At 45.9% G+C, this 12,492-nt stretch overlaps 1 long non-coding RNA gene across 1 annotated transcript in view; it reads right to left on the bottom strand.

The window, feature by feature from the left end:
- Positions 1-878: 878 nt before the first annotated feature.
- The window catches only part of LOC109321779, an 18,344-nt gene continuing 6,730 nt past the window's right edge, over positions 879-12,492 (bottom strand). Inside the window, exon 2 of the long non-coding RNA XR_002104173.1 lies at positions 879-4,849. This is a non-coding gene — a long non-coding RNA (uncharacterized LOC109321779). The remainder of the gene's footprint in view (positions 4,850-12,492) is intronic.

Consider the following 12,492-nt stretch of genomic DNA (forward strand, 5'->3'; position numbering starts at 1 on the left):
TCCCAGCTAAGCCCAAACCCCACGCAGCCCAACTTGAGTGGGTAGTTCTGAAGCTTCGCATGACCCTGGGACAGCAGGAAAAGCTGCGGCGACTGGAGAGGGAAGAGAGGGGTGGAGATGGGAGCACAGCAGATGTGCCTCTGAGCACAGAAGGGAAAGGGGGTAGGTAGGCTTACCTGCTTTGGGAACGTTACAAGTCCCCAGATGCTCCTGCCACAGGTTCTGCCTGCACTGGTGAGTTGGAGGGGAGGAGGCTGAGAGCAGGGACGGCTGCTTCCTGCATCCCATTTTGCCAAATCCTGGATCTGCCCCAGTGGGGCCTACATACTGATTAATGTGTCTAGCTTCATTTTCCCAAGTATGGAAACTGGATATGTGCTGATATATTTTCCCTCTGAAAATTACTGATAAAAAAAATCAGTTAAGGAGTAACAGGAAATGGTAATTGCAGGTCATAAATTACCACTGGCGTTTTCTTTTAGGTACCATGAAATGTTACATAGCAACAGATGTTCCCAACCATTCTATGGTATTTCTTACCTCAAAGGCCTTTCTCAGGTTCGGACCTACCCTGAAACCTTTCCCTTATCACTTCCTCTTCCACTCTCCCGGTGACTCCAGACTTGATGCCCCATTTGTGTCTTTCTCTCTGACCACTAGTGCAGAGGACTACTTCATCTGAACTCCACCTCCTGGCTTGGTCTGCCAAGCTACAATATCCTTGTTATTCATATCTAGCATACAGACCTATGGCAGAGCATTGGATTCAGTGGTACTCTGAACTGAAACATCTTGGGGAAATCCCAGGCCCACTGAAGTCAATAGGAGTTTTGCCATGAAGTACAATGGAGTCGGGGTTTTGTCCCCTGTATTTTTGCAACTGTCTCCTCTGTTCCCACTTGTTCATCTCATTCCCTCAATATATCTTATAATTTAGGTTACAAGTTCTTTGGGGAAAGCACTATTATTAACTTTCTGTTTGCCTAGCACCTGGCACAGTGGGATCCCAGTGAAACCAAAGACCTTGGGTACAACGTAAGTGTTAAACAGAACAGAAAAATATTGTATGTCTGCAATGGTTGCAAGATGTAAAATTCTGTAGCAGAGTTAAAGAAACCAACCCACTGACATCAATGGAAATACTAAGTTAATACATGCTTGGTAACTCCAGAGTATTATGATTACCACTCCTCCTCTGCCTGGCTCCCTTCCTCCTTTAGCTGTTGATCATAGGTCTGGATTTCAGTAGGACACTGAAGTCTCCAGAATGTGGCTGGGTACTCTAAAATACAAATACAATGAAGTAGAAAAAAATCTAATCAAAACATCTGCCCCAGATTGCTGCCATCCCCTGCACTAGGACATGGACATTAAATAACTCACAGCTACTCCTTGGCTATTGTTTCTGCTGAAGACAAAGAGGAGAAAAAGAGGCAGACCGCAAGTGTGTGGTATTTCATTTAACAGCACATTCTGAGTTTGAAATCCACAAGATCAGCCAAGCCACAAGCCAGCATTCATTCCTCTGATAAAAGAATTCAATTGAAAGTGGGATCTGGGTTGTTTGGTCTCTGAAACATTAGAGATGTGAACTGTTGCTCTGTCTGGCAAATACTGGGCTATTGACAATCAAGAGCTATTCACTAGCTAGTGGGTAGCATAAGTGTCACACTCCTTCCATTATGTCTGAGCCGCACAGAATTCGGAGTCAGGGAATTGTTATCTGCAGAAGTTGGTGCAAGGAGAGGGGTTTCATTGGCTGAAGGACTTGTAACCTGCCATAGCTTAGCATCCTGGAAGCACTGGGGTTACAATCAGCTCTCACTGAAAGCAACAGGGGTGCTGCCACTGGCTTCAGTGGGAGCAGCGTTCTCTGTCAAGCTGCCGAGCGTGCTCCCCCACCCCTGGGCTGGTGTGGAACTGCCAAACTTTTAGCTCTTTCCAACTCTACTGGAGCCATCCAAATGACTCCCTGGTTTCAGTGACTGCTGGATCCTTCCCCATTATTCCGACTGCCCTTGATCAACAGTGCCTCATCGGCCTTGCTGAAAACATTGGGTGCATCCACATTCTCACTGATGCAGCCAGTTTCACAGTAGCAGTGTGGGAGGTGCGCATACCACCGTGGTGCAAGGTGTGTTCGCCTAGCAGCTGATATAGGGCTGGTTGTAGTTTAGGAGGGATCCATTGCAGAGAGCAAAACAAAGCAACAGAGCCAAGACTTTCTTTTCACCAGTATTTTATCTCCTCCTCTTCTCTAGGCTTTTCCTTCTTATTGAAGTAACTTCCCTCTCCCTCCCCACTTTTAGCTTTGCACCTCAACTCCCCTCCTCACCCTCAGCCCCTGGGGGAAGGGAGGAGAGGAGGTCAAGGAGGGACTCCAGTCTGTTGCTGGAGGAGGGAGGGAGCTATCTGAGATTGAGGGGAAGGGAATTAAGAGCAGGTGAAGACAGGAAGGAGTGCAAGAGCAAGGAGGAGTCCAAGAGCGGGAGAGAAGATACAGAAAGAAGGGAAAGGAGTAGCAATGGCAGAAGAGAAGCAGAAGGATTCAGAAGGGGGTGGGCGAAAGAAGCGAGAAAATCCCATGCCATATGGGCACTGAAATCTATTGACTTCTGGGACCTCCATAGCAGTTTGCCTGTATGGATCACAATGCAGGCCTGGGACCACAGCAAACCTCCACCTTTACTTCTAAACCCTCTGCTTTCTCTTCTGCTGTTAGTAGTTGTTCATCCCTGTTGTCTCTAGTCCCTAGCCAGGGATGTCAAGTTGGTCTGCTTTTTACAGTATGAATTGCTGATGCACTTTGAGTGATGCAGAAATGGAACAAACCATCCCCTACTGAATCACTGAGCCCAACATCTGTGTGGCCTCCCCCGGCTTTGCAGCTGTCTTAACATAGAAAGGACATTGTTTATTTCCATTCACTTATCTAAACCACTTGCAACAGCATAACAGCGTGTCTTCACACTTGAGGGACAGGCCTCATCCCTTACAAGTGATAAGGCACAGCTAGGGTGTAGGTGGACACTAAGGATGATGAATGGGGTGGTCCCCCCATTTTGTGGCTGAGTTACTGTGTGCCTCTGCCAGACCTGCCTGTGCTGGGAACTGTCAGCCACAATTAGCTCATCTGGTTGCTGCCCCTGGGCGTGTAACACAGACTCCCTACACTCACTCTTTCCAGCATCTCTCTTGCTCATTTTTCTAAGGCCCTCTGGCACTCTGCAGCCTTTCCTCTTGTTCCTTTCCAGTTGTTTCTTAAGGCAGCCTGCCAGCTGCTCCTCTCCAAGTCCAGCTCAATTGCTTCTGTCATGCTCTACCCTCTTCTCTTGGCTTGATCTTTCAAGTCCTTGCAACACCAGAGCAATGAAAAATACATCAAGTGGGAACCTCCCTTCAGAGTTAACAGCGCTCCTGCATATAGAAAACCATATCCAAAGAGACATGTGCCTGCACTGCTTCACTGAAGGAGCTCAGACACAAGACAGGACTGCTTTCTCAGACAGATTTTCAGCTTAAATATTTTCCCGAGCTGGCCATTCAGGGTACCTATTGCAAAATCAGCCATGATATGAACTTTATAGGGCAGAAGGTCTTCTGGACTCCATCCCCCCGTGGACACGCTGATTCCACAAGTGTGCCTCTGTGCAGATTAGTTCAGTTCACTTTGGGAGTGGATTAAGCAAAATCACTTTTAATGTAGAAAGAGAACGCCCATTTAGGGAGCCAGTGCAGAGTAATGACTGCACAAGATCTGGTTTGCCAAGCTATTTGGCCCATTTTCCTGTATGGACAAAACTCTTCTTCTGCCCTGCAGGGCTGCCTACTCCTTTCCCTTGTTCCCTCTTACCTCAGGAAGAGTCTTAAGCCGTCTAAATTGGTATTTAGTGGTCCCCTGAAGGAGGTTGTGAAGTCACCTGTGACTCCTAACCCACCTCTTTCCATCTTCATCTCATGTTATGGTCTGAGCTGAAACTGTCTATGCTTCAGCATAAACACTCTGATTATGCCATGAGCTGTACCCAGTGATGTCTGGTTCCATGTGAACCAGGACCCATCTAAGATTTGACCCACAGCTAGCTCATCTGCCCTCTGCATCCCCAGGAACGGAAGGTCTGCACAAACTTTATGTTCCTGATTTAAATTCATGGGACCTACCTGGTTTGGATATCAGACTACTGATGGGGGGCCTCCTCCATCCCTTTGCTGTCTTACGTGGCAGAGGGGCAGCCAGGTTGCCAAGGAGCTGCAAGTGGCCAGAGGTTTCAATTACTGCTCAGAGGCCAGGTAAATGGATGGCACTGCTGGGCTTCAGGTGTCAACACCTGCTAACAGGGAACTCTGTCCCCAGAGTTGGCTTGTCTCTTTGCATCCTGGCATACCAGGGCTTTCTGGGCTTCAGGGGCCAGAGCTGTTTTTTTCACCGGCTCCTTCCATGCCATTGTGGCTCATTCTGGTGCTGTCAGTTCTTCCTCTTCTTAAAAGGACTGAGGTTATCAGGGCACAGGAATGAGTAAAGGAAGAGTTGACTTGATTAGGCAGATTCTTAGCTGTCACATAGGAGGCCTTGGACTCCCTAATTTATTTTTGACCAATTCAAGCTGCACCCCTACTACCACTCCTTGCACAACCTTCTCCCCACAGTCCTAAGGCACGGGTGTTACTGTCAGGTTCTTGCTGGAGCCGAGGCTGCAGCCAGGATGTAACTGGTGTCCCTGCTCATCAACCAGTGCCTCAAATTCTGCCTGTAGTGGTGTGCATAGAGTTCCCTTTGGCTTGCAGCTTAGACTCGACACAGGAGCATGACAGGGGAGAAGCTTCTAAAAGAGCATGGGAGTTAGTGGGGCTAAAGAGACAGAAAAGCACATAGTCTGGAGTTAGACTTTAGTTAGTAAGTGTGGCCTTACTAGCTGGCTCCTACCTGCTGGCTGGAAACCTGGGCCAAATTAATTAAAATTAAACCCCTCCCGTGACTTGCTAGTGTCATTCCTGCTGAACCAAACAGTAGCTGATGCTAGTGACATGAGCCTGAATGCTGAGGCAGAGCTGGTAAAAACATTATGGAAAGATGCTGGAAGGAAGAACTGAGTTTAAGACACTTGGGCAACACAAGCATTGAACTCATTTTCAGTTTGTTTTATTCTTTTTTATCTAATAGTACCACACCTCACAGCACCTATTCTGTAATTCATAGCAGACAACAATATAATTATACATTAGATACCAACAACCAGATTTTGACTGGCCCTCATGTGAATGGACAAAAATGCAAGGACAGTGGGACTCCTTAATACTTCTACCACCTTCATGCAGAAATTAGGTGAAAATACAGTTCCCCCCAAGCTCAGGGACTACTCTGTCCTAGTGCCTTCAAGTTGCAAGCCATCCAAAAGGGTGCACAGAAGAGATGGGGAGATGGCAGAGCTGGACAGATGCAGGAAGGAGGGATAGTGAAACAAGTTTGTTTCCCTGCCAGCTGTTTTAAATGTATTGGAGGACAAATTTCTTTGAACCAGATTTCCCCTGCCATAATACGGTTTCTTAACTAGTTTGTAGCAAAATTTAGCACAATTGTGGCCAGATTTGCAAAGCTGAAATGTCTCAGAAACATACCTTCCCTAGGGAGCTCTCCTGTGAATCATGACCCAGCTTTGGCTGCAACATGGACTTGTTCTGCATCCCAAACTAAATTTTAGCACGTGTATGAGAGCTGAACTAGATTCTGTTGTTTTTGTTTCCCTCTCAGGAAGTGTCCTTAAAACAGTCAAGGAATGAGATCTACTCAGGAGATATTTTTTTAATACTAAATACAGCTCATTTTCACACCAGAATTGGTGGAGAGCCAGTTGGCCTGACCACTAACGCCTCATCCAGTCTTTGGAAGTCTCAAGCAGTCAAAACAAAGGAACTTTCCTTAAGATACATTGCACTATTTCAAGGGAAAATTTAACCCTGCCTATGAAAGCCCACTGATTTGAATGGCACACTTGGGATGTCACTCCAGGAAGACTGTCCTGAATTGTCCTTTTGTTTGCAAACGACTTGAGGCAGGCCTGATTGTCGATAGTTTTTTTAGCAAGTGACATTTACACCATGTGGCCTGAATGGAAAAGAACATGTTTTCCACTTGATTGGTACCCTTTATACCACTGCACCAATTAACTTTTCCGTGAGCTCTGGGTAGAGTGTGTGGTACAGCAGAGGTATTATATGCTCTTTGCTCTCCAAAAGGTGAACTTAGTCAATGGGAAGGGGAAAACAGAAAAACAGTAAAAAGGCCTCCTTTTCTGTGAAGGTTTAATATCTCTCAGTGTCTTTCAATGAAGCACATTGAGCAGACTGAACAGCAAGATGACTCTGATACAGTAAGATACTGTGCAGCTCCTTTTCCTTGTACAGTCAAAAAGTTTTCCGAGTATCTCACACAGGGAAAATGAGATGGAATTAAAATAAGTTGACCTAAATAAATAGGTAGATGTAGGTTCAGGGAATCCATATGTACAACTCCAGTGAGCTTGACCTCATGGTTAAAATAAAATCATAGAAAGTTAGGATTGGAAGGGACTTTAGGGGGTCATCTAGTCCAACCCTTGGCTCAAGACAGGACTATCCCCAACTAGATCATCCCAGCCAAGGCTTTGTCTAGTCAGGTCTTGAAAACCTCCAAGACTGGAGCTTCCCCCACCTATCTGGGTAACCTGTTGTAGTGTTTTGCTACTCTGCTAGTGAGAAAATTCTTCCTAATATCTAACCTAAGCCTCCCTTCCTGCAACTTGAGACCATTGCTCCTTATTCTGTCATCTGCCACCATGAGAACAGTTTAGCTCCATCCCCTTTTGAACCCCGCTTCAGGTAGTTGAAGGCTGCTATCAAATCCCCTCTCAGTCTCCTCCTCTCTAGACTAAATAAGCCCAGGTCCTTCAGTCTTTCTTTATAAGTCATGCCCCCAAGCCTCCAAACCATTTTTGTTGCCCTCTACTGGACTCTCTCCATTTTGTCCCCATCCTTTCTGTAGTGGGTAACCCAAAACTGAACACAGTACTCCAGATGTGGCCTCACCAGTGCTGAATAGAGGGGAATAATAACTTCCCTTGACCTGGTAACACACCTACCAATGCAGCCCAGTATGCCATTAGCCTTCTTGGCAACAAGGGCACACTTGGTTCATATTCAGTTTCTTGTCCACTGTAACCCCCAGTTCCTTTTCTGCAGAGCTGCTGCCCAGGCAGTAAGCCCCCAGCCTGTACCAGTGCATGGGATTGTTCTGTCCTAAGTGCAGGACTTGGCACTTGTCCTTGTTGAACCTCATGAAATTCCTTTTGGCCCAATCCTCTGATTTCTCTAGATCACTCTGAATCCTAGCCCTACCCTCCAGTGTATCTACTTGCCACAGCTTGGTATCAGCTGCAATCTTGCTGAGGGTGCACTCTATGCCATCTTCTAGATTGCTGATGAAGATATTGAACAAAACTGGCCCCAGGACCAACCCCTGGGGCATGCCACTTGATACTGGCTGTCAATTAGCCATCGAGCCACTGACTACTACTCTCTGAGCCTGATGTTCCAGCCAGTTTTCTATCCACTGTACGGTCCATTCATCCAGCCCAGACTTCCTTAGGTTGCCTGCGAGAATTTTGTGGGAGATTGTATCAAAAGCCTTGCTAAATCAAGGTACACAACATCCACCGGTCTCCCCACATCCACAGAGCCAGTCACCTTGTCATCAAAGGCAATCAGGTTGATCAGGCATGACTTGCCGCTGGTGAATTCATGCTAACTGTTCCTAATCACCTTCTTCTCCTCCAAGTGCTTAGAAATGGATTCCTTGAGGATCTGTTCCATGATTTTTCCAGGGACTGAGGTAAGGCTGACTGGTCTGTAGTTCCCTGGATCCTCCTTTTTCCCTTTCTTAAATATGGGCAGTATGTTTGCCCTTTTCCAATCACCCAGGACCTCTCCTGAGCACCATGAGTTTTCAAAGATGAGTGGCTCTGCAATCTCATCAGCCAACTCCCTCAGCACCTTCAGGTGCATCCCATCTGGCCCTGTGAACTTGTACACTTCCAGCTTTTTTAAGTAGTCCCTAACTTGTTCTTTCACCACTGTTGGCTGCTCACCTCCTCCCCAAACTGTGCTGCCCAGTGCAGTAGTCTGAGAGCTGACCTTCCCCTGAAGACTGAGGCAAAAAAGGCATTGAGCACTTCAACCTTTTCTGCATCCTCTGTCACAAGTTTGTCTCCCCCATTCAGTAAGGGACCCCATTCAGCAAGGGATCCTCCTCTTGCTACAGACATGCTTGTAGAAATCCTTCTTGTTACCCTTCACATGCCTTGTTAGCTGCAACTCCAGTCATACTTTGGCCTTCTTGAATTCATCCCTGCATGCCCAAGCAATGCTCTTGTATTCTTCCCTAATTATTTGTCCATGTTTCCACTTCTTATAAGCTTCCTTTTTGTGATTTAATTTACTGAACAGTTCCCTGCTAAGCCAAGCTGGTCTTCTGCCATACTTGCTAGTCTTCCTGAGCACCAGGATGGTTTGTTCCTGCACTCTCAGTAAGGCTTTTTTAAAGTACAGCCAGCTCTCCTGGACCCCTCATCCCCCTCAGACTGGCTTCCCAGGGGATCCTGTCCATGACTTCCCTGAGTTAGTTGATGTCTGCTTTTCTTGAAGTTCATGGCTCTTACTCTGCTGCTCATCCTTCCTTTCTTCAGGATCCTGAACTCAATCAGCTCATGGTCACTGCTGTCCAAGTTGCCATCCACTAGTGCATTCCCCACCAGATCTTCCCTGTTTGTGAGCAGCAGGTCAAGAAGAGCACGGCCCCTAGTTGGCCGCTCCAACACTTGTACCAGGAAGTTGTCCCCAGCACTCTCCAAAAACTTTCTGGATTGCCCATGCACTGCTGTTTTGCCCTCCCAGCAGATATCAGGGTGATTGAAGTCCCCACATGAAAACCAGGACCTGCATTTGGGAAATTCCACTAGGTGTTTGAAGAAAGCCTCATCCACCACTTCTCCCTGGTCTGGTGGCCTACAGCAGACCCCGACCATGACATCACACTTGTTGCTCTTCCCTCTGACCCTAACCTAGAGGATCTCAACAGGCCTATCTCCAGCCTCATAGCAGAGCTCTGAGCAATCATATAGTGCAACTCCTCCTCCTCCTCTCCCCTGCCTGTCCTTCTTGAACCATTTGTACCCATCCATGACAGTGCTTCAGTCCTTCGAGCTCCCACCAAGTCTCTGTTATTCCAATCATGTCATAACTCCGTGACTGTGTGAGGACTTCCACTTCTTCCTGCTTGTTTCCCAGGCTCCGTGCATTTGTGTACAGGCACCGGAGGTAATTAGTTGATTGCCTTGGTTTCTCAGGAAGTATGACAGCACCCTCCCTGTTGCCCCCTTCTGCCTGATCTCCCTCCAGGTCTCCCACTTTCCTGCTTACCTCAGGGCTTTGGTCTCCATCCTCCGGTGAACCTAGTTTAAAGCCCTCCTCACTAGGTTAGCAAGTCTGTCTGTGAAGACGCTCTTCCCTCTCTTCATTAGGTGGATCCCATCTCTTCCCAGCAATCCTTCTTCTTGGAAAAAAATCCCATGGTGGAACAAGCCAAAGCCCTTCTGGTGACACCACCTGTGCAGTCAGGTATTGATCTGCAAGATGCACCTGCTCTTTTCCAGGCTCTTTCCTTTGACCGGAAGGATTGATGAGAACACAACCTGAGGCCCAGACCCTCTCACCCTTGTACCCAGAGCCCTGTAGTCACTTTTGACATGCTCAGGGTCTCCCCTGGCAGTATCACTGGTGCCCATATGGATGACATTACTTTCTTTTGTCTTATAATGTGTATCATAAGACAATTATAAGACAAAAGAAAGACATGCAGTAAAGAGTGAAATCTAGTTAGTGGCAGAGTGAAACCCTTTATAATTATTACCTATTACCGCTGGGCATGTCTATGAGTGCAATTAATATGACTGAATATACTCTGGCTCAATTTGAGCCAGACTAAATTAATCCCTGCATCACCATAAACATGTGTGTGGCAATTAGGGTGAAGTAGACTAATTTACTGCACTGCCAGATACCACTTGTATCTGACAGGACTATCCGGCGGCACAGTGAATTAGTCTACTGCACCCTAATTGCCATGCATATGTAGATAGTGATGCTTTACTGTGCATTAAATTAGTCTTCTGCACAGTAAAGTGCCTTGTGTAGGTGTGCCCTATGAATTGCAGGGAGATCAGTATTTGTTAGGCTGTAATGAGCCATAAACCCAGTGTCTGTATTAAGTCCATGCTTTTTATTATCTAGTAGAGTTATGGATTTATGTTCCCAGACCCATTTTCTGGAGATATTTTGTAAATTTCCTTTGAGCATGAGAAATTTAAGGTCAGAGAGGGAGTGGTAGTTCTGTGAAAAATGTGCCCCTAGTGGTATTCCTGAATCTCTGTCCTTTATATTTTTGTGAGTGTATTCTGATGTGTTCCTGTCCGTTCTTATACTTGTGGAGGCCAGAGAAAAAAAGAGCTCCAAAAGGCAAAGCAAGAAGATAATGAAGAGGTGAAGACTGAAGCAGAGGTGCAGTAGAGATGATGGCTTTAGGCAAATGGACGGGCAGATTGAGCTACAGGAGAGAGAGGAAAAGCAATAATGATGCTAAGGCTGCAGACAGTGGTTAGTGAGATAAAGGTGTCCAAAGAAATAGGGTAGAGGAGTCTGTGCTTAAAGGTGATCCTCTTCCCCAAAGGAAAGCACTTCAGTCTTTGAAAACTCAGATAAAGGAACCTGAGAGGAACCACAGGCTTTTTGATTGGACAAGCAAAGAAGATGAACAGAGAAGAATCACTAAGGGTCAGAGAAGGGTCATTTGACTCATATTAACATTATGGAGCTCTGGCTCAGGCCCTAATGGTAATGGTTGGGAAGACAAGAGTTGCATCACTAGTGTATACTTCAGCAAAATGGCACAACAATAATTTAACTGTTTGATAAGATCCACAAGAGGGAGCTCAAAGTAAATTAAACATTTCCATGGTCTTGGCAACATTTTGGAGACTAGAAAAAACATTCTGGCGGCACAAAATCGTTGCTCTACAGGAAGCGTACAGAAGAGCTGACCCTGTCCTGCATTTACAGCTAGCAGGTAGATGATGGTGGAGCTTTACATGGGCACAGATGTCCACCCTTGTGCTGCACATGACAGAATCAGGGCAAGACTTCTTACAACAAATAGAATGATTAGAAACAGATGGAGGGCCAAATTCAGCCCTGGTGCAACACTACTAGAATCAGTGCAAGTTGCATACTTGCAGAGGTGTCCAGGAAAGCCAAATTCAGACTTAGTGTAAATGGCTCCAGTGAAGTATGAATTTCAGCCATGAAGTATTTAGACCCAAATTAAATAAGTCATAGATCTCTGAGTTTATACAAGGGATCTATTCTGTGTCTAATTTATGGCAAAGTCAAATTAATGTGTGGTCCTGGTCACTGAAAACCTAAGTGGCAAATACACATATATCCTGTCAATCTTAATTTTAAAGTCCTTATTTCTGCTTTCTGTAGTGCTCAATAAAATTATGTTTAGGCTGTAAAGAGACATAATAACAGAAACATTTTCAGTGTCAAGTAGCAACAGCATGTTTTAATTGCATCAGACTGTGGAACTGATCGCAGATGTGCAGATGTTCCACCACAGTCAGAGCCTAACAGCCGGACTTCATGCTAGAAAAAACACCGTTTTAGCTAGCACATTCTTAGACACCGTGGCCACATCTACACAAGACACTGACTGCTCAGTAACCAGTGTTACTGTGCAGTAGCATCCCAAAATGGCTTCTTGGTGATGCTTGCTGCTCAGTAGCTCATTACTACTGTGCAGTACCTTCTTACTACTGTGCAGTAGCATCATAACACTCTTCACGCCATGCAGCGCTACCGTGCAGTAGTGACAAGTTACTGCACAGTTAGCATCTTGTGTAGGCCTGTTTATCATAGGACTATAAGAACCCTTGCTGGGAATCTAATTTGGTCCCCCCTCTATCTGGAATAATCAAGACATTATGATGACAGTGGCTTTGGGAGGAGAAGGTGCTATGAAGGTCGTAGATTAGCAGTAAAGATTTAAGGTGCTTTTTCACATCCCACTGAAGTCAATGAGAGGGAGCATTTCCATTGACTTCATTGGGAGTGTATTTGGGATCTACTGATTTGGTTGTATAAAGTGATCCACCTTTGAGCCCACTCTAATCTAGTGAAGAATTAAGCGTGTGCTTAGAGTTAGGATGTGAAGGATTCCACTGATGTAAATGATGTAAAAATCATGGTTCGTTTCTTTGGAGGCTCATTGAATAATAATCCTTAGGCACACATTGTTGGTGAGACAAAAGGTATATATTTGCAAATAGGGTCAGAGGGAGAAGACAAAAGATCAAAACCCTCTGCCCCCGGGCACAATCATTAGCAGGCTTTTATCCCCTCTCTTCT

This window comes from Crocodylus porosus, unplaced genomic scaffold, assembly GCF_001723895.1.
Source record: "Crocodylus porosus isolate Cpor-Errol unplaced genomic scaffold, CroPor_comp1, whole genome shotgun sequence".
Taxonomy (NCBI): domain Eukaryota; kingdom Metazoa; phylum Chordata; order Crocodylia; family Crocodylidae; genus Crocodylus; species Crocodylus porosus.